Below are 23,036 nucleotides of genomic sequence, written 5' to 3'. Positions count from 1 at the left end.
GTCATACCATCTATAAATAGAATTGTTTTAATCTCTTCATTATTAATACTTCTTTAGTTTCCTTTGCATGGCTATTGCCGTAGCTGTTATTTCTAAAACAGTGTCAAACTGAAGTGATGAAAGTGAGTAAGCCTATTTTGGGCTTTTTTTTTTTTTAAAGAGGAAATGCTTGAAATGTTTCTCCAACATGTATAAGATTAACTTGTGGTTTTAAACATGCCTAAAATAACTGCTTTAGAGAAAAATCTTGTTGATCATAAATGGATTCTGTATTTCATCAAAGACCCCTTTCTATATTGATATAATGTTTATGAGGCTTTTGGGGTATAATTTATTGCATTTGGTGTTTTCCTATACATAATTCATTAAATTACCCTTGAATTCTTAGTGTAAATCCTAATTGGTCATAGTAAATAATTTTTTGATGTATTGGTGTTTGAGGTATTTGATTCTATTAATATTTTTGCGATAATGTTAATTAGATTGATCAGTGTTTGTGTTTTTTTTTCATCGTTGTCTTTGCCATGTTTGGCAAACAAAGCTGTTTTACTTAATAGAAAGATTTCGATAGTATGCTATCTTTTTCTATATTAAGATATGGTGAATTTAATAGGGATTACTTATTCTTTGAGAGTTTGAAAAAATTTGCTTGTGACGATGTTTCTGATGCTTTTTTTAACGTGGTTTATCTTTTTTTTTTTTTTTTTTTTTTTTTTTACCTCTGAGATTCGACTGTTTAGGTTCTTTTTTTCCTGCTTTGTCAGTTTGGATATTCTGTATTTTGGGAGATTTTCATGGATTTCTTTCAAGTTTTTATGTGTGTTTTAGCATACTACTTTCTAATAATCTTAAACATTTCTTTTGTATTTGCAATGACCTTTCCTTCTAAACTTCTAATTTCTTTCTCCTTTTCTGATTAAATTTGCTGTATTTATTGATCTTTAATACTTCTAACTAATATTTATATATTTATATACCACTTTAAGGTTTGTAAAGTACTTTACATATATGGTTTGATTTGATTTACCTATTGAAGTAGGTGCTATTATTATCCCCATTTTGCAAAAGAAGAAACTGAACCTGAGCAATTCTGAGCAAGAAATGACATGTCCAGGTCACACTACTAGTAAGTGTCAGAGGTCTTCCTGACTCCAAGTCCAGCCCTCTCTTAGCTTTACTTAGTATCATGTATTATGTATTTATTTAGTACAATACTCGGTATTATGGTGGATGCCAGTTGTTAAAAACAATACTCTATTTTGCATGGGAGGACTTGAGTTTGAATCCTGGCTTGTAATATAATCTGTGTACAGTACAGGCTATGGTACAGTAGTACAGGAAGATACAGGCTACTTTACCTTTTTCCTCATTTGTAAAATGAGAACTTTAGACTAGATAACTTCTGAACTGCCTGGTAAGCCTTCTTGGTGAATATACAGTTGGAATCCGGCCTTTCCACCTGTGAGAATGAGGGTGGGGTGCTCCAGGCACGGGAAATGAGGTGAGCAGAGGCACTGAGAGCGCTATGTTGGGGGTAACTAACACAAGGAATCAAATTGTATCCAGAATGCTGCAGTGCTCACTGGTATTTTGAAGCCAAAGGCATGGCCTTCATTGTGGAAAAGGCATGGCTGTGAGGCCGGAATCAGGAGTTTGAACTTTTTAGTCTATAGTCTATGGGGAACTTTTGAATGTTTTTTAAGGACAGAAATGAAAGGATCTGAGCAATATCTAAGAAGACTGACCTGGATGTTTGTGAAGAGTGAATTGGAGAGGAGAGAAAGCTTTGCATGTATTAGTCATTTAAATCTCCTAACACCCCTAGAAGGTAGGTAGTACAATAATTGTTGTTGTTGTTGTTATATAGATGAGGAAATTGAAACCCAGATAGGTGAAGTCATTTATCCAAGGTAACATAGCTAGGAGATCATATTAGGATTATAGGATTTAAAACTAGAAAGGAGTTAGTGATCTTCTAATCCAACCCACTCATTTTGTAGATGAGGAAACTGAGGCCCAAAGACTGTTAAACCCTTTACATGTATTACATGTATTGTCATAGGACCACAGTCCTATGAGGTAGGTAGTATTATTATCTGTTTTACAGATGAGGGAACTGAGACTGAGAGAAGTTAAATGATTTGTCCAGCATCACACAGCTAGTAAATGTCTAAAGCAGAATTCAGACTCAGGTCTTTGTGACTTTACAAGTCTCAAATTAATAGATAATAGAATTTTCTGTAAAAATCCAAGTTGTTAAGACTTCAGTCTGGCCTGACCGAGTAGCAGCTACTGAAATGTAATAGGTGTTTAGTAATACCTGTTCTGTGAACAGCCCTGTGCCAGGCACTGAATGGAGTGGGTGAGGGATTTCAGAGGCATGATTCATGGGGAAGAGATTACAATGCTAGGAGCCTGAATATGGTCAGCCAAGGTGGAAACCTCCAGGCACTGATTTATAGGATCATAGATTTAGAACTAGAAGAGAGCTCAGAGGTTATCTAGTCAAAGGTCCTCATTTTGTAAATGAGGAAACTGAGGACAAGAAGAATTAAATGACTCACATAGATCACACCAGAGAGTAAGGAGAAACATGATTCCAAACTGGGGCCTCTGACTGCAGATTTATTGCCTTTTTCTATATGATGTGGTAGAGATACCAGATATCCAGGACCTCATACAGGCAAAGCATGTGTTGTCCCACTGAGGGTCAGAGCAGGATACCATACAGAGCCCGAGAGCCTGAGAAACTGAGGCCCGGAGATGGGAAGGTACTTGTTCAAAATTACAGAGTAAGTTGGAGCAGAGCCAGGACTTGAACCCAGGTCTTCTGACTCCCCATCCATTGTCCTTCTCATGATGGTTAGTTGGTGCAGTGGATAGAGTGCCAGGCCCATAGTTAGGAAGACTCATCTTCTTGAGTACAAATATGACCCTCAGACATTTACTAGCTGTGTGACTCTGAGCAAGTCACTTAACCCTGTCTGCCTTAGTTTCCTCATCTGTAAAATGAGCTAGAGAAGGAAATGGCAAACCACTCCAGTATTTTTGCCAAGAAAACTCCAACTGGAGTCACAGAGAATTGTATACAACTGAACAACAAATCTGTTTTTCTTCTGTGTTACTGCTCTGTCAGTTCTGATATTCTTGGCATAGCCAGTTTCAGTGTGGCATAGTGGAATGGGCACTAGACTAAGAGTCAGAAGACTCTAGTTGGAGTTTTGACTGTGTTCAAACTGGGTGATTTTAGGTATGTCACAACTTCTCGGCCTCAGTTTGTTTGTCGGTAAAATGGGGATGATGATATTTCCACTGTTTACTTTAGAGCATTCTGAGCATCAGTGAGATATATGTAAAGCACCTTTGTAAGCATAACAGTTATATAAATGTGAACTATTAATAATTCTATTATATTGAGTATCTAGCACCAGTCAGAATCACTCACCTTAAAGAGTTGCTCTTCTAAAGTCCCACTAGCATCAAGGATCATAGAGTTACAGCTTGAAGGAACCAGGCCATCAACCCCCCCCCCCCCTTAATTTTTCAGATGAGGGAATTGAGGCCTTAGGGAGATCAAGGGACTTGCCCACAGATAGCAGTTGTCATGGGCAGTATTAGAACCCCAGTCCAGAGCCAGTGTTCTTTCCACTGCACTACACTGCTGTCTCAATTAAATTCAGTAAACATTTATTATGCAGGGACCAGAACCTCATCAGTTGACATCTGTTTCTTTGGTCTTCCTAGTCTACAGGCCACATTTTTACTTCAGTCCTTTCTTGGACTCCTGGCACTTCTTTCTCATGGGAGGACTTTCTTCTGTTTTCCATCTGGGGCCCAGCTTAATCTTTGTTCATCTTTTCCCCCACCCCAACGTCAAGCTTGTCAGTATTGCACCGTGTCTCCCGGTTGGGTTGTGATAATCAAGTTATCCAGTGCCTGCCAGAGGCAACTCCCAGCAAGTCAGTGAAGTGCCCCATGGTTGGCTAACCAAGCCTTTCTTAGTGAGTAGGACAAAAGCTCAAGGTTGAGTCCTTGAGACCAGTAGTTGAAATCTCATCTACTTGGATCTACTTTTTGGGCCCCTTTTGCAAGCACTGTTTCCAGAATCTATTGGATTCAGTTCTCCCTGGGGGGTTTTCTAGATGGTGCTGAGAGCTGATGTCAGTCTTGGCTGAATCACCTGTTCCCTCTCTTGCCCCTTCTTGGCCATGAGTAATAAATAAAAAAGGTAACATATTTTGGAGCAGTTCAATTTGCAAAGTGCTTTTTATATGTTACCTTATTGGAGCTTTGTTACTGTTGTTCAGTTGTGTCTGACTCTTCGTGACCCCATTTTGGAATTTTTTTGGCAAAGATTCCTTTTCTACCTAATTTTACTGATGAGGAAACTGAGGCAAACAGGATTAAGCAACTTGCCTAGTGTCAGACAGATAGTAAATGTCTGAGGCTGGATGTGAATTCATGAAGATGAGTCTTCCTGATTCTAAGCCCAGTGCTGTATCCACTGTGCCACCTAACTGCCCCCTTATTGAAGCTTTATAACTACCTTGGGTACTGTAGGTATTGTCATTCCTATTTTTAGATGTAGACAGCTAGGTGGAGCAGTGGATAAAGCACTGGGCTTAGAATCAGGAAGATTCATCTTCATGAGTTCACATCCAGCCTCAGACACTTAATAGCTGTGTGACCCTGGGCAAGTCACTCAATCCTGTTTCCCTCCTCATCTGTAAAATGAGCTGGAGAAGGAAATGGAGAAGACACTCCAGTGTATTTGCCAAGAAAACCCCAAATGGCATCACAGACAGTTGGACACTACTGAAACAAGTGAACAGCATTTTATAGATGAGGGAACTGAGCCTTAGAGAAGTCAAATGTCAGGGGCAGGATATTAATCCAGGTTGTCCTGACTCCAAGTCCAGAATTTCATTCACTACAGTGAGCTCACTGCCTCTAATCATATTAGCTTCCCAGTCTTTTTTCATGTGTGAGTGCGCCATTTGAATGAAGGGTTCTCAGAGTATGTTGCTGACTGATCCTTAAACCGTCCTGTGGTCTGATTCAGTACTTTGGTAGGTCTTTAGTAGTTGAAGAGCAGTGGTTACATAGACTATGGGGAAGAGGGGAAATGGCAACTATCAGGAGACATTTGGCCAGTGATGCCAAGTCTCCACATGCTGTATTTTTCCATTAGATTATAAGCTCCTTGAAGGCAGACACTATCTTTCTGCTTATATTTGTATCCCCAGCACTTAGCATAGTGCCTGGCACATAGTAAATACTTAATAAATACTTGTGGACTGACTGTTGACTATTGCTAAAATAGAAGGCCCCAGGAGTCTGTTTTTGTCTGTAGGCTACTCAACATTTTTATTCATGATTTGGATATAGACATGACATGCAGATCAGACTTGGAGAAGACACATAATTGAAGGGAGAGCCAACAAATTGGATAACTAAGTCTAAATCCAGAAAGATTTCAGTGGGCTAAAATGGTGAGTTTTATCTTATAAAATGCAGTCTAAGAGTTGCCTTTTGGACACAGATATAGCATTGTGCATAGTAAGTGCTTAATAAATACTTTATCTATTCAGAATGGGAGAGGTAGGAACAAAAGTGAACAAATTTTAGTTTTTTAGTGGACTTTAAGCTTAATGTGAGTCAATAGTGGCTGCCAAAAAAAAGAATGGAGTTGATGTTCCCCCTACTCTCTGACCAAGTCAGATCATATCTGGAGTATTGTGTTCAGTTGTAGGTACCACATTTTAGGAGGGACATTGACAAACTGGAAAGGGTCCAGAAGAAGATGACCAAGATGGTGAAGGAATAGAATGGAAAAGCACTTCTTAATAATAGCTAGCCTTTATAAAGTACTTTAAAATTTGCAAAGTTTTTTGTTTTTAACAAATATTACCTTATTTTATCCTTGCGAACCTAGGAAGTAGGTGCTATTATTATCTTCATTTTACAGATAAGGAAATTGAGGCAGAGGTTAATGACTTGTTCAAGGTCACAAAACCAGTAAGTAGCTGAGGTTGGACTTGAATTCAAGTCTTCCTGACTCCTGGTCTGGTGATCTATCCACTGTGACATATTAAGCATTGAAGTATTGTTCTAAGTGTAGGAGGTACAAAAAGAAAAGCAAGATAATCGCTGCTCTATAGGAGATTCTAATTCTTACTGTAATTAGGGTTGCTGTTGTTCAGTGGTTTCAGTTGTGACTGACTCTTCCTGACCCACTCTTTGTGACCCCTTTTGGGGTTTTCATGGCAAAGATACTGGAATGGTTAGCTATTTCCTTCTCCAGCTCCTTTTACATGTGAGGAAACAGAGGCAAACAGGTTTAAGTGACTTGCCCAGGGTCACACAGCTAATGAGTGTCTGAGGCTGGATTTGAACTCAGGTCTTCCTGACTCCAGGCTGCACCACCTAGCCTTCTCTAATTAGGATAGGTGATACTTATTGGAGGGTTAGCTGTAGGGCAGATAGAAAGGCCCATCGGACCTTAGGAAGTAATGACTGGAAATAGTAAGATTCAATAGTCTACCGTATTAGAAAGATTGTAGTTGGTGACTTCCTGCTCAAGCAGTGTGAGTGGTCATGTTATTTTATGAAGTAAGGAAGAAAGGAAAGAAACAGGCATTTATTAAGTGCTTAATTTTGTGCCAGGTTCTGTGCTATATAATATTATCTCTTTTGATCCTCACAACAATTCTGGTAAGTGCTATTATTATCCCCATTTAAAGTTGAGGAAACTTAGCTAGACAGAGGTTAAGTCACTTGCCTACGGTCACACAACTATTAATTGTTCAAGGTTGAATTTAAATTCAGGTCTTCCTGATTCTAGGCCCAGCACTGTGTCCATTGTGCCACCTAGCTGATGAGAGATTGTTGAGAAGGTGGTAGCAGGTTACCTCTGCTGGGATTGGGGATGGTTGGAGTCAGCATCCAGCTGGGAACAATGTATTCAGTACCTGGTAGGAACTAGGAAATAACGGCTGGGGTTGGGGGAGGTGAAGGGCTCCCTTCAGTCTGTTTAGGCTGAGCCCTTGGGAACTCACTGGGATCTGGGCAGTTAGTCAATAAGCACTTTATTGAGCACCTGAAATGTGTGTGTGTGTGTTGAGGTAGTATAGGGAGTTGGGACCCTTGGTAAAGTGGGGTTGGGGAGAAGGACTAGGAGCCTTAGGAAACAAGACTGGGAACTGAAAGTCCTAGTGAGGGATGCCACACCCAAAGTTGAATATGACTAGTTATGAGTGTTAGATTCCTGGTCCCTGAGCCTGGCCAACTCTCAGGTTATTTGAGGAAGGTCTCTCAGTCCTCTGACTGGTGGCCTCTCTGGGAATGTATAGTAGTGAGCCTTGAGAGTGGAGCCACTCTGGGCAGGCAGACTGGTTCCTTTTTGTCTTTCATACTTCCAGGATGTCTGGGCCATGCCCAGAACAAGGGGTAATTATGGCTGCAGCATTGGAATGCCTTTCCCATCAGTGAGTTAAGGAGATTATCTTTGTTTGAAATTCCAGGGAGCCTGGGAGGAGGATTTGTTAGTAGTGCTTGCCTTCTCTCTTTCCTGTCTAGGCAGTGGGGCAGGCCTGGGCTGGATTGGGCTGACTGGAGGCTCTTTGCCATGGTAAGTGGAATTTTCAGTGCTTTCTTGGGCAACGTGTGGCCCGAGCACTAGGGACTAGGATTGGGCAGAGGGCTGGTGCCTGGCAAGGGGGTTTGGGGGGACCAGCTATAAGGGGAGCTGACAGACCAAGGCTAGGTAGGGGTGAGCATGGCTAGGATAGAGCTGATCGTTCATAAGACCTGATGAGCAGTCACACGCAAAAGAATGGAGCACCATCTTCTTTCCTTTGCTCACCCTGGGAAGGGAGCTAGATCCAAAGTTTTATGTGACAAGTCTAAAGGACTGGTTTGTGGTGGCATGGGATGGGTAGGTGGGCTCTTCTGCATGAAAATGTTGTTGGCTGGTCCTAGGTTCCTTGTCTGTGGTGTGTGATTAGTAACCTTCCTTAGGGAAAGGAAAGGTGCTGTTGTTTTTTTTAATCATTTTTCTTTTTTTTTTCTTTATTCCTTTAATTTAATATTTTATTTTCCCCCTGTTACATGTAAAAACAATTTTTAACATTTGTTTTTAAAACTTTGAGTTCCAAATTCTCTCCCTTCTCCCCCACCACAACCCCTTATTGAGAAAGCAAGCAATTCTATATAGGTTGTACATGTGTAGTCATGCAAAACATTTCCATAATAGTCATGGTGTGAAAGAAAACATAGACAATAAAAAAAAAACTCAAGAAAAATAAAGTTTAAAAAAAGTATACTTCAATCTATATTCAGATACTATCAGTTCTTTCTCTGGGGATGGATAGCATTTTTCATCATAAGTCCTTCAGAGTTGTCTTGGACCATTGTATTGCTGAGAATAGCTAAGTCATTCACAGCTGATCATCTTACAATAGTGCTGTTAGTTTGTACACAGTACATTTCACTTTGCATCAGCTCATGCAAGTCTTTCCAGGTTTTTCTGAGTGCATTCTGCTCATCATTTCTTATAGTACAATAGTATTCCCTCATAATCACATACCAGAACTTGTTCAGCCATTCCCCAATTGATGGGCATCCTCTCAACTTCTAATTTTTTACCCCCAGAAAAGAGCTGCTATAAATATTTTTGTATATATAGGTCCTTTTCTTTTTTGTTTTTTTATCTCTTTTGGGATACTGAGGGGGTGCTGTTTATTTGTTTTGGTGATGTCCCTAAAACCTTACTGTTTATCATCACTGACCCAGGTGGCATAAATTACTAAACTTTGATCTGGAGTGAGGAAGAGAGGATAGCTGAAGTAATGAAATGGACAGGAAGGTTACATTAGAGTCAGACTACAAGGTTTAGGAGCTCCTGAGAGGAAGGATGTAAAATATTAGATTTATAGAATCAACATTTTGTAATAACAGACAAGGGAGAAAAGCCTATCTTGGACAGGAGCTGGAAATGTCTTGTGGGCTCTTGGGCTCCCAAAGGCAGATGGAAGGGTTGTAGGCATGAGGCCTGGGCCTTAGGCCTACCTCTATCTCTTGGTGGTCCTGGGCAAGCCACTTTCCTCCTCTTCTTTCTTTCAGACCCTCCCAATTCTCTTTTATCCCTTGCTCAGTGGGTTTCTGTTTTCCCATTTTGTGAAGTAAGAAAGTTAGACTAGAATCTAAATTCTAGTCACTAGATGATCTCTAAGGCCTTTTGCAATTCAATTCAGCAAACATTTATTAAGCACCTTCTATGGATGTAGGGTTCTGGACCATGGACAAAGGGTACCAAGGTGGAAAAGAGCCTAGGCTTTGCCCTTGAGGAGCTTGAAATCTAGTAAAGGGAGGAGACATTTACACAATCTTTATCACATGCCCACTATGTGCCAGTCACTGATCCAGGCACTGGGATACAAAGACAAAGTGAAAAGTAGTCCCTATCCTCAATGAACTTTCATTCTCCTAGGGAGGTGCCGCCAATAAGTAGATAAATATGTGCTTGGCACCCTGAGGAAGGAGAGAGCACTTACACCTAGGGGGAAATCAGGTGGCGCAGGCTGAGCCTTGAAGGAAGCCACTGATTCTGGGAAATGTAAACGAAAGGATTGTGTATTGCAGACGATGGAAAGGCTTGGAGATGGGAAGTGAAATGTCAAGCTCTTGGAACGATAAGTTGGTCGGTCTGACTGGTTTGACTTAGGTTCGTTTTGAGGAAAAACCTAACAGCTGTCTGCAAGTAGGGTGGACTTTTGGTGGAGGGTAGTGGGTCAGTGTGTTCCCCTTCTACCTCCCACTCCTTGTTGTTGTTTAGTTGTGTCCCAGTCTTCTTGACCATCTGCGGGGTTTTCTAGGCAAAGGCACTGGAGTGGTTTATCATTTCCTTCTCCAGTGGATTAGGCAAACAGGTTAAATGACTTGCCCAGGGTCACCCACTGAGGAAGATAGATCTGGGACTCAAATCTAACAAGAAATCTAGTGTTCTTTCTACTGTACCGAACTGCTTCACATTCCTGGCAAAGCCTCCTTAGAATCCTTTCCCGAGTGGGAAACAGTATGCCATGCTTATTGTTGCCTCAGTGCATTAGAGTAAAGCGGTTTGGGTAACCAGGTAGGGTTGGTTAATTAGAGGCCTGGTGTAATGAACATTCCTTCTCTAGTGTTCTCAGCTCTTTCATCCTAAATTTTGCATCCCTTTGTATCTTCTTGACCCAAACTGACCCCTCTGATCTGACCCAGACAGTAGGGCCCTCTCTGGACTGACCCTGGTCAGTAGAACTCTAATCTGAACATGGAAATCAATTTTCCTGAAATAAAGAAAGACTTAGGTAATTGGAGAGATCTCCACTGTTTGTGGTTCACCAATGCCACTGTAATAAAAAATGATGATACTCTCTAAATTAATTTACAGATTTAGTTTTCTCCTCATCAGACTTTATAGTCTGATGGGCAGACTTTATAGGACTAGATAAAATAACAAAATTTAGTTGGAAGGATAAAAGGTCTAGGCATTTAAGAGAAAATATAAAAAAGGTAGAATTGAAGGGAGTCTAGCATTAGCAGATACCAAACTAATTATGAAAGCATAGTCTTCAAAACTGTTTCATAGTTGTTACAAAATAGAAAAGTAGATCATTTGAACAGACTAGCCAAGCAAGACTAGTCCTTTCTTTGATCTTCCATTTCCTTTAACCACAGCTAATGAAGCCCTGTTAAATGTATATAAAATGATATGCAAACCTTAGTCAGATGTAGAAGTTGTTAATAATAACATTGTCATTAATATTTGTCACAAGCTTCAACTCAACTGGGCTTTAGTTTCCCTAACACTCTAACTATAGGATCATGGTCCTCTTTGGTATTAATCCACAGTTACCTTCTCTTGTTCTTATCTCTCCTGTGGCATTGTGGATAGAGTGGCTTAGAGTCAAGAAGACCAGAATTCAGATCCAACCTCAGACACTTAATAGCTGTGTAACCCTGGGCAAGTCACTTAACCGCTGTCTGCCTCAGTTTCCTCTACTGTAAAATGGAGATAATATATAGCACCTACCTTGTAGGGTTATTGTGATGATCAAATGAGATAATATTTGTAAAGCATTTAGCATATTAGATGCTGACTAAAGGTTTGTTTCTTTCCTTCCTGCATGTCCTTTTAAAAAAAAATATTTACCCCCAATTACGTATAAAAACAATTTTAACATGTTTTTAAAAGTTTGAGTTCTGAATTCTATCTTTCCCCCACTCCCTCAAGGTGATAAGTAATCTAACATAGGTTATACATGTGCAATCATGTAAAACATTTCCATATTCGTCATTTTGTGCAAGATATGAAAAGAAAGAAAGGAAGATAGTATGCAGAATATGGACAACATCAGTTCTTTCTCTGGAAGCAGATAACATTTTTTATCATGAGTCCTTTGGGATTGTCTTGGATCATTGTATTGCTGAGAATAGCTAAGTCATTCACAGTTTTTCATTGTACAATATTGCCATTACTGTGTATAATATTCTTCTGGTTCTGCTCACTTCACTTTGTATCAGTTCATGTAAGTTTGAAGGCATATAAGATGGTCTGAGCAAGTACATGGAGGCAGAAAGTTAGAAGAAATTGGGTTCAATCCAGCTCTGCTGCTGTGTCACATAAACTCTCTGAGCCTCAGTTTCTTCATCTGTAAAGTGGAATGAATAATATATGCACTGCCAACTTTATAGCATATTATGAGACTCAAGGGAAATAATCTATGTAAAGTGCTTTATAGACTTTTAACTACTATATGAGCTGTTGTTATTTTTAGTATCACAGGCAAGTCCCAACATCAGCTACAATAATTGGGAGTTAACTATCCACATTTTGGCCCACTTCTTCTTGGTATTGCTTTTTTCTGGAGTATCTGTTTTTCTGCATAGGGAAGCAATCATGAGACTGATAGAAAGATTGACAGATGAGGAATCCAAAAATCCTAAGCTCATTTCCAGAATAGTGTGTGGTGGCTGCATGGTGTAGTACAAAGAATATATATTTGGGAGCCTGAGACCTGAGTTCAAGTCCCAGCACCAATTTGTGATAGCTGTTGGACAAATCACTTTACCTGTCTAAGCCTCAGTTTCCTCATCTGTAAAATGGGGATAATAATTTCTGTACTACATATCTCACTACTGTTTCTAGGACCAAGTACTTTTCTAGTCTTAAACTCTGGGATTAGACCAGGGGTGGGGAACACATGTGACCTTGAGACCACGGCTTCCCCACCCCTGGACTAGACTATTTGTCTGGCAGAGATGCAGGAGTAAAGCCTACCTAGGTATGGAAGAAGTACCAAGGTTTCTCCCGCTCTGAGATTTTGTGATGTGGTAAATAGAGGCTGCATTTGGAGTGCTTTCAAGGCGTGGAAGATAGCTTACACAAATGCATGAAAGTGGGAGAGGGTGGTACAAGATTGAGGAACAGCAACTAAACAGTCTAGTTTAGCTAGAATGTAGAGTGTTTAAGGGGGAATTTTTGTTGTTCTTCAGTCATTTTAGTCATGATCCCATTTGGGGATTTCTGGGCAAAGATACTGGAGTACCATTTCCTTCTCCAGCTCATTTTATAGATGAGGAAACTGAGGCAAACAGGGTTAAGTATCAGAGTCACCCAGCTAACAAGTGTCTGAGGCCCTATTTGAACTCAGGTCTTCCTGACTCCAGGTCTGACACTCCTGCACCACCTAGCTGCCCTTAAAGGGAAGCAGTGTTAAATAAATAAACTTGGAGTCAGATTGCTAAAGGACTGTCAGTGTTAGGCAAGTTAGTTTGTACTTTATTCTGGAAGTGATAGTAAGCCAATGAAGGTTCTTGAACATAGAAGAAACATGGTAAGAGTTCTTCAGTTGACTTCCCTTCTAGAATTTCAGGCCATGGTATCCTACCTATTTCTATCTTTGAACCCTGAAATTTACTCAGCTGAAGGCTGGGCTATACCTCAAACTATACACACTGCTATATCCTTATTTCTCACCAAGTTTAAGATGGCGAGGTCACTTCCTTCCATGACTTCATTCCTTTCATTCCTTTCTTTTGTAAGATGATTTTTTATTTATAAGTATATTTTGGGGGGTTTTTTGTTTTTGTTTTTTTGTTTTTTTTTTGTTTTTTGTTTTTTTTTGGTCTGGGCAATGGGGTTAAGTGACTTGCCCAGGGTCACACAGCTAGTAAGTGTTATGTGTCTGAGGCCAGATTTGAACTCAGGTCCTCCTGAATCCAGGGCTAGTGCTCTATCCACTGCGCCACCTAGCTGCCCCGATAAGTATATTTTTGATGGCAGCTAGATGGCACAGTGGATAGAAGGCTGGGCCTGGAGTCTGGAAAACCTGAGTTCAGATCAGGCCGTAGATACCTCCTAGCTGTCCCTTGTAAGTCATTTGCCCTCTATCTACCTTTCATCATCTGTAAAATGGGGATAATAATAGTATCTACCTCACAGGGTTATTGTGAGAATCAAAGGAGATCTTTTGTATTTACATCACCTAGTCTTCATTCAATTATTTTTTTTCTTTTATTCTGGATTTAAAAAACAAAAAAGAAATTTTCATCCCCAGAGCAGAACGCAAAAGGGAGATTCAGTTTCATATAAAATCCCATTTCATACTACTTGCTTTTCAAAAGATATTATATACATACATGTAATTACTTCTATATGTTTCTTTCACAATGGTTTAGCTCATCTGTTTCCTTCTAAACTTTCTATTCTCTGTGCATTTTTAAATTTAAAATTTTATTTTTTTCCCAATTACATGTAAAAACAATTTTAAACATTCATTTTTTAAAATTTCGAGTTCCTGTAATGGGAGAAGAGGAAAGGAGGAAGCAGAAAAGGGTAAATTACATCACATAAAGAGGCACAAAGACATTACAGTAGAGAGAAAGAAGGGAGGGAGATGAGCATTGTTTGAACTTTACTCTCATAGGATTTGGCTCAAGGAGGGAATAACATACTCAGGTTATAGAAATTTAACTTGCCATATATGCAGTAGGAAGGGAAAGGAGAAAGAAAAAGGAAGTGGGGATAGAAGGGAGGGAAGAAGTAGTAAGGGAAAAGGGAAAGAAAAGGGAGGGGGACTGATAGAAGGGAGGGCAGATGGAGGTAGGTGGTGGTCAAAAGCAAAACTCTAGTGAGGAGGGAAAGGTAGAAAAGGAGAAAGGAAAGCATAAACAGGGGAAGGGGAAATAAGATGGAGAGTAGGACACATATTGTAATCATAAGTATGAATGTGAATGGGATGAACTCTCCCATAAAACAGAAATGGATAGCAGAATGGAGTAAAAACCATAATCCTACAATGTATTGTTTACAAGAAACACATTTGAAACAGAGGGATACACACAGAGTAAAGGTAAAAGGCTGGAGCAGAATACATTATGCTTCAGCTGAAGTAAAAAAAAAAAAGCAGGGGTAGCAATCCTGATCTCAGACAAAGCAAAAGCAGAAACAGATCTTATTAAAAGAGATAAGGAAGGAAACTACATCCTGTTAAAAGGCACCATAGACAATGAAGTAATATCATTACTAAACATATATGCAGCAAGTGGTACAGCATCCAGATTCTTAGAGAAGTTCAGGGAGTTACAGGAAGAAATAGACAGCAAAACTGTACTGGGGGGGACCTCAACCTCTCCCTCTGAACTAGATAATTCTAACCACAAAATAAACAAGAAATAAGTTAAGGAGGTGAATAGAATTTTAGAAAAGTTAGATATGGTAGACCTCTGGAGAAAATTGAGTGGGAATACAAAGGAATATACTTTTTTCTCAGCAGTACATGGCACTTACACAAAAATTGACTATGCACTAGGGCATAAAAACCTCACAATCCAATGCAGAAAAGGCAGAAATGTTAAATGCATCCTTTTCAGATCATGATGCAATAAAAATTATATATAATAAAGGGCCATGGAAAAATAGACTAAAAATTATTTGGAAACTAAATAATCTAATCCTAAAGAATGAGTGGGTCAAACAACAAATCATAGAAACAATCAATAACTTCATCCAAGAGAATGACAATAATGAGACAACATACCAAAACTTATGGGATGCAGTGAAAGTAGTTCTTAGGGAAAGTTTTATATTTCTAAATGCTTACATGAATAAAATAGAAAAAGAGGAGATCAGTGAATTGGGCATGCAACTAAAAAAACTAGAAAAAGAATGAATTAAAAATCCCCAACTAAATACTGAAATTAGAAATACTGAAAACCAAAGGAGAGATTAATAAAATTGGAATTAAGAAAGCTACTGAACTAATAAATAAAACTAAGAGCTGATTATATGGAAAAACCAATAAAATAGATAAACCTTTGGTTAATTTAATTTAAAAAAAGAAAGAAGAAAACCAAATTACCAGTATCAAAAATGAAAAGGGTGAAATCACCATCAGTGAAGAGGAAATTAAAACAATAATTCAGAACTATTTTGCCCAATTATATGCAAGTAAACTTGACAATCTCAGTGAAATGTATGAATATTTACAAAAATATAAATTGTCCAGATTAACAGAAGAAATAAGATACTTAAATAACCCCATCTCAGAAAAAGAAATTGAATAAAATTTTGAGTTCCAAATTCCCTTGCTCCCTCCTTGCCTATTTCCCTTCTTGAGAAGGCAAGCAATTTGATATAGGTTATACATGTGTAGTCATACAAAACATATTTCCATATTAGCCATGTTGTGAAAGAAAACACAAACCAAAAAACCCAAGAAAAATAAAGCTTTGTTGTTTTTTTTTTTTGTGAGGCGATTGGTGTTAAGTGACTTGCCAAGGGTCACACAGCTAGTGAGTATCATGTGTCTGAGGCTAGATTTGAACTCAGGTCCTCCTGAGTTCAGGGCCAGTGCTCTATCCACTGTGCCACCTAGCTGCCCTGAAAAATAGTTTTAAAAAGTATGCTTCAAACTGCATTCAGGCTCCATCAGTTCTTTTCTCTGGAGGTGGATAGCATTTTTTATCATAAGTCCTTCAGAATTTTCTTGGATCATTGTATTGTTGAGAATAGCTAAGTCATTCACAGTAGATTATTGTACAATATTGCTGTTACTGTGTACACGATTCTCTTGGTTCTGCTCACTTTCCATCAGTTCATGTAAGTCCAGATTTTTCTGAGAACATCCTGTGAGTTTTGTTTTTTGTTTTTTGTTTTGTTAGTTTTTCTGAGAGCATTTTTTGTAACACAATAGTATTTCATCACAATCATATACCACAATTTTTTCAGCCATTTCCCAATTGATGAGCATCCCCTCAATTTCCAATTCTTTGCCATCACAAAAAAGAGCTGCTATAAATATTTTTGTACATATAGGTCCTTTTTCTTTTTTAACCTCTTTGGGTTACAGATCTAGTAGTGGTATTGTTGGGTTGAAGGGTATACACGGTTTTATAACCCATTGGACATAGATCCAGATTGCTCTCTAGAATGGTTGAATTAATTTACAACTTCACCAACAGTGCAATAGTGCAACAGTGCATCAATTTTCCCACATCCCCTCCAACATCTGTCATTTTCCTTTTCTGTCATATTATTCTATCTAATAGGTGTGGAATGGTACCTCAGAGTTGTTTTAATTTGGATTTCTCTGATCAGTAGTGATTTAGAGCATTATTTCATATGACTGTAGATAGCTTTGATTATTTTGTTTGAAAACTGCCTATTCATATCCTTTGCCATTTAGCATTTGGGGAATGACTTGTATTGTTATAAATTTAACTCAGTTTTCTATGTATTTGAGAAATGAGGCCTTTACCAGAGAAACTCGTAAAAAATTTTCAGTTAACGATTAATATATATTTCCCTCCATCCTGTTTTCCATGTTTATTGTACTCTCTCCTTTCATCCTGTCCATCCTTAAAAGTGTTTTACTTCTGACTACTGCCTCCCCCAATCTGCCCTGCCTTCTATCAGTTCTCCCTCCCTTCTCTTATTCTTTTATCTTCTTCCTGTCCTACTCTCCTGTAGAACAAGATACATTTCTGTACCCAACTGAGTATGTATGTTATTCCCTCTTTGAGCCAATTCCAATGAGAGTAAGGTTCAAGTGCTCCCTGCCCCTGACTTTCCCCATCTTCTCCTCCAGTGTAAAAGCTTTCACACCTCCTTCATGTGAGGTAATTTACCCCATTCTACCTCTCCCTTCCTCTTTGTCCCAGTGCATCTCTCTTTCTCATCCCTTAATTTTATTTTTTTAAATCATCCTATCATATTCACTCACACTCATGCCCTCTGTCTATGTATATTCCTAACTTGTTCTTAGGAGTTATAAGTATCATCTTCTTATGTAGGAATGTTGCCAATTTAACTTTATTGAATCCCTTATGATTTCTCTTCCCTAGTTATCTTTTTATGCTTCTCTTATGTCTTGTATTTGAAAGTCAGATTTTCTTTTCAGCTCTGGTCTTTTTCATCAGGAATGTTTGAAACTCCTTTATTTAATTGAATATCTGTTTTTCCCCTGAAGGATTATACTCAGTTTTGCTGGGTAGGTGATTTTTGGTTGTAATCCTAGCTCCTTTGCCCTCTGGAATATCATATTCCAAGCCCTCTGATCCTTTAACATGGAAGTGCTAAATCTTGTGTTATCCTGACTGTGGCTCCATGATATTTCAATTGTTTTTTTTTTGTTTTTGTTTTTTTGTTGTTGTTGTGGCTGCTTGCAGTATTTTCTCCTTGACCTGGGAGCTCTGGAATTTAGTATAATATTCTTGGGAGTTTTCATTTTGGGATCTTTTTCAGGAGGTGATCGATGGATTCTTTCCATTTTTATTTTACTCTCTACTTCTAGAATATCAGGACAGTTTTCCTTGACAATTTTTTGAAAGCTTTCAGGTAGTCCAATAATTCTAAACTTACCTCTCCTTGATCTATTTTGCAGGTCAGGTTTTCCAATGAGATATTTCATATTTTCTTCTATTTTTTCATTCTTTTGATTTTGTTTGATTGTTTCTTGATATTTCATGGAGTCATTACTTCCACTTGCTCAATTCTAATTTTTAAGGAGTTATTTTCTTCAGTGAGCTTTTGTGTCTCCTTTTCTATTTGTCCAATTCTGCTTTTTAAGGAGTTCTTCTCTCAGTGGGATTTTTGTGCCTCTTTTACCATTTGGCCAATTCTGTTTATTAAGATGTTATTTTCTTTTTTTTTCTTTTTTTTTAGGCATTTTTTATTTTTTAATTAATTTATTTTGAATTATCAACAATCTCTTCCATAAGATTGAATTTAAAATTTTTCTCCCCCTCCCTCCCTACCTCCCTCCCCAAGATGGTGTGCAATCTGATATAGGCTATACATATATATTCCTATTAAACATATTTTCACATTAGTGATGTTGTAAGTAAGAATTAGAACCAAGAGGAGGAATCACCTGAAAGAGGAAACAAAGTACAACAGAAGAAAAAAAAATAGCAAATAGTATGCTTTGATTTGCATTCAAACTCCATAGTTCTTTCTTTGAATGTGGATAGCATTTTCCATCATGAGGCCTTTGGAGATGTCTTAGACCCTTGCATTGCTGAGAAGGGTTAAGTCTATCAATATTAGTCATCACACAGCGTGGCTGTTACTGTGTACAGCGTTCTCCTAGTTCTGTTCATTTCACTCAGCAGCAGACCATACAAGTCTTTCCAGGTGTTTCTGAAGTCAGCCTGTTCATCATTTCTTATAGCACCATAATATTCCATTACATTCATATACCATAGCTTGTTCAGCCATTCCCCAATTGATGGGCATCCTCTCAATTTCCAATTTTTTGCTACCACAAAAAGAGCTGCTATAAATATTTTTGTACATGTGGGTCCTTTTCCCATTTGTATGATCTCTTTGGGATATAGCCCTAGAAGTGCTATTGCTGAGTCAAAGGGTATGCACATTTTTATAGCCTAAGATGTTATTTTCTTCAGTGTTGTTTTTTTTTAATGCATCGTTTACCAAGCTGTTGACTCTTTTTTCATGATTTTCTTGCATCACTCTCATTTCTTTTCCCAATTTTCCCCCTAACTCTTTTATTTGAGTTTTTAAATCCTCATTGAGCTCTTCCAAGAATTCTTTTTGTGGGCCTGAGACCAATTCACATTTTTCTTTGAGGCTTTGGTTGTACCTGTTTTGATTTTGATGTCTTCTTCTGATTTTGTGTTTTGATTGTCCCTGTCACCAGAGTAACTTTCTAAGGTCAGGTTCTTTTTTTGGTTGTTTGCTCATTTTTCCAGAGGCAGTGACTAGAGTTCCAGGCCTGGAATCAGGAAGACCTGAATTCAAATGTTACCTCAGACAGTTGCTGGCTATGTGACTCTGGGAATGTCACTTAAACTTGTTTCCCTCAGTTTCCTCATGTATGAAGTGAGCTGGAAATGGAAATGGCAGACCACTCCAATATCTCTGCAAAGAAAACCCCAACTGGGTCACAAAGAGTAAGACATGAAATGACTGAAAAATGACTAAATATTTTTCTAGCCTATTTTTTTCTTGGTGAGGCAATTGGAGTTAAGTGACTTGCCCAGGGTCACACAGCTAGTAAGTGTCAAGTGTCTAAGGCTGGATTTGAACTCAGGTCCTCCTGACTCCAAGGCCAGAGCTCCATCTACTCCACCACCTACCTGCCCCTAACCTATTTCTTGACTTGACTTTATCTTAAAGTTGGACTCTACTTCTGAGGTGGAGGGGTCACTGTCTAAAGCTTACGGTTTTTTTGCATCTATTCGCAGAGCTACTTCTGGGGGTCTGTAAGTTTTCAGTTCTTTCAAAATGGTATGATTTAAGGAGAGATGTGTTTACTGTTCTCCTGGCCTATGTTCTGTGAGTGATCTCATACTCTCTTCTCTGCCCTGGAACTGTAACCAGGGTCACCACTCCCCTGCAGCTACAAGCTGTGTGTGCTAGTGTTCCTCTTGGCCCTGGGACTAGGGGTCCAGGACTGCAACCCAGATCCACGTGGTAGCAATGTAACAGAGTTCTCCACCCCATGCCAGCAAAGGGACTTTTTTTGTAATCTCCTCCTGACAGTTGCCTGATCCCTTTACCATTTGTGGGCTAATAGTTCCAGGAGCTGCTGCTGCCAATTCAGTTGCCCCCAAAGCTTGCTAAGGCGCTGCATACTGCAGGCTTTCTGGGGAGGTGCCTGCACTGCACTGTGCCACAGTTTCACTCCAGTGCAACAGACCGTTCCTAGCTGACCTAAATTATCAGGACCTTGGGCTGGAACAGTGTTTCACTCTGTCCTTTTGTGGGTTCTGCCACTCCAGAATTCATTTTGAGGTATTATTTTAGAGTTGTTTGGAAGAGAATTTGGGAGAGCTCAGGTGAGTCCATGCCTTTTCTCTGCCATCTTGGCTCCACCTTCTCACTTGGGTGCATTTAAAAAAATGTTGCAGTGACCCTCTTTTTGGACATCACTATTACCACCTACCCAACACCCTTCTCTCCTCCCTTCCAATAACCAAGAGAAAAAGAAAACAAACATACTAAACTTGTAACAAATAAGCGTAGCCAATCAAAATTAACCCATACAGTAGCCATGTCCAGAAATGTTTATCTCCTTCTACCCCTTGTGTCCCTCACCTTTCTGTCAAGTGGTGTGTATACATGTTTCATCATAGTTTATTGCTTTGATCAGAGTTCTTTCAAAGTTATTTTTATTTACATTGTTCTTTTCCTTATGTAAATTGTTCTCCTGGTTGTGCTCACTTCACTCTAAATCATTTCATATTTGCTTGATATTCCATTACATTCATTTACCACAATTCATTCATCCATTCCCTTGAATTCTTACCCCTTTAATTCCTCCCTTTAAGATTGGAAAGTTTGCTTTGCTTTTGCCTAGTCTCTCCCTGGTGTTATCCTCTGTTTTTAATTCCCCTCTTTCCTATCCAAGCTTGTTTCCCTGTTGAGTTTTATGTATTTTCACACCAGACTCTTGTGTATGTCTTTGTTAACTCACCTTTGTCCATTTCAGCTGAGTGAGGTTCAGCTGATGCCCGCTCTCCCTGCCCATTCTTCCGTGTTTGCATATTCTTCTCCTCACACACCCCATTTTTAAGGTAATGATGGTGATGATGATGATAATAGTGATAATAATAGTGATAATAGTGCTAAGCACTTTACAAGTATTATGTCATCTGATCTTCACAACAACCCTGAGAGGTAGATATTATCCCCTTTTTACAGATGAGGTAATTGAGGTAAACAGAGCTTAAGTGACTCTTAGAAGGTCACACAGCAATTACATGTCCGAGACCATATGTGAACTCAGGTTTTCCCGACTCTAGGCCTGGCACTTTATCCATACCACCATCTAGCTGCCAATAGCAAGTTCAACATCGTTGTTTTTCCTTTCTACACTAGTGTATTCCTCCTTTTACCTTCCTTCTCTTTCACCTCATCATACTATCAGAACAGAATCAGTCTACCCTAGGACCTCTTTTTCTAACTGAACTCCCTCAGTACCCCATGAAGACATTAAAATTTTGAAGGACCATTTGTTTATTTTTCCCCCATTAGAACATTAGCGCCATATCATCATGTAGCTCCTTCCAGATGCTCAAATAAATGCACTTTTTTAGGTTTCTCCAGACCCTTATGTTTGCATTTCAGCATTTTTACCTCAGCTATGGTCTTTTCATCAGAAATACTTGAAAGTTCTCAATTCCATTAAAAATCCATTTTTTTCCCTGTAGGATTACATTTAGTTTTGCAGAGTAAGTTTTTCTTGATTATAAGCCTCATATCTTTTGTCTTTTGAAGCAGAGCTGCTAGGTCCTATGTAAACTGGACTGTAGCATCTTGGCTCTTGAACTGTCTTTTTGGATATTTGCAATTTTTTTTCTTTGATATAACAGTTCTAGATTTTGGCTTTGACATTCCTAGGACTATTCCTTTTGGGGTTCCTTTCAGCACATGATGGGTAAATTCTTTCTATCATTACTTTGTCCTCTGGTTCTGATAGATTTGAGTAATTTTCATCTGTGATTCCTTGTAAAAGAGTGCCTAGTGCTTTTAAAAATCATGGTATTTAAGGAGTCCATTCTTAAATTTTTTTCTTTTGATGAGGCAGTCAGGGTTAAGTGACTTGCCCAGGGTCACACAGCTAGTAAGTGTCAAGTTTTCTTAGGTCAGATTTGAACTCAAGTCCTCCTGTCTCCAAGGCCAAAGCTGTATCCACTGCGCCATCTAGCTGCCCCTTGATTCTTAAATTTTCTCTTGACTTGTTTCCAGATAAATTGTTTTTTATCTCAATTATCTTAAATTTTCTTCCATTTTTTTCAGTCTTTAGATTTTCTTCTAATATTTCTTACTATGTCATGGAGCCATTCATTTCTACTTGGCCTATTCTGGTTTTCAGAGATTTTCTTTCTTGGGTAAAGTTTACCACTTGTCTTCTAAGCTACTTACTCATCTTCCAATTATTTCCTTCAGGGCTTTTGTTTCATTTTTATATCTCTTGGTCTATTTTTTCTAGGTATATTCATAAATCCATTTTTCCTATGCTTATGGTTGTTATGGGGTCAGACATGCAATAATTATTGATACTTATGGATGTGTTCTTTTATGTATTTATCTCTCTAGCTTCATTACCTGGATTCCATCATTGTGCCAAATCCAGGGTTTATACCTTGCTGCATTTTGAGTGGAATGATCAGCCCTGCTTTATCTTACCTTGGGTCCCCTGGGCACTAGGGATGACCTCTACTTCTTGGGTTTAGGCTGCCCTGGATCTTTGAGGTTCAAAGCACTGGATCTTTAGGGCCCCTTCTGATATGTCAGGACAGAGCATTAAGTAATATAATAGCCATTACTGTCCCAGTCTGTCTGTACTGTGTTGGTCAGCACTTGGTTGGTTACTGCCTGGTACTGTTCCCTGAGGCTTTCAAGGTCCCCAGTGTAGGGCTTTTTGACCATTTTAGGGCCTTCTAAAGGGAACCCTCTGATTTTGCTGCCTCTCAGCTTAAAGTCTTATTAGCTTCATTTGTCTTATCTCTGGTTACATGACAAT

The 23,036-nt window shown here is 38.9% G+C and overlaps 1 protein-coding gene across 3 annotated transcripts in view; it reads left to right on the top strand.

Annotated features, from left to right (window-relative positions):
- Nucleotides 1-23,036, top strand: part of PPP1R16A (protein phosphatase 1 regulatory subunit 16A) — a 112,192-nt gene that overhangs the window by 35,132 nt on the left and 54,024 nt on the right. Inside the window, exon 1 of one of the 3 annotated variants that reach the window (XM_027857840.1) lies at nt 7,605-7,630. The exons of the other annotated variants lie outside the window; for them this stretch is intronic. The gene's annotated coding sequence lies outside the window, so the exon portion shown is untranslated. Of the gene's footprint in view, nt 1-7,604; nt 7,631-23,036 lie in introns of those variants that run through there. 3 annotated transcript variants of the gene reach the window in all.

The sequence above is a fragment of the Vombatus ursinus genome, unplaced genomic scaffold (assembly GCF_900497805.2).
Source record: "Vombatus ursinus unplaced genomic scaffold, bare-nosed wombat genome assembly UNPS02012319.1, whole genome shotgun sequence".
Lineage (NCBI taxonomy): Eukaryota > Metazoa > Chordata > Mammalia > Diprotodontia > Vombatidae > Vombatus > Vombatus ursinus.
This window is presented reverse-complemented; position numbering and strand designations above follow the sequence as displayed.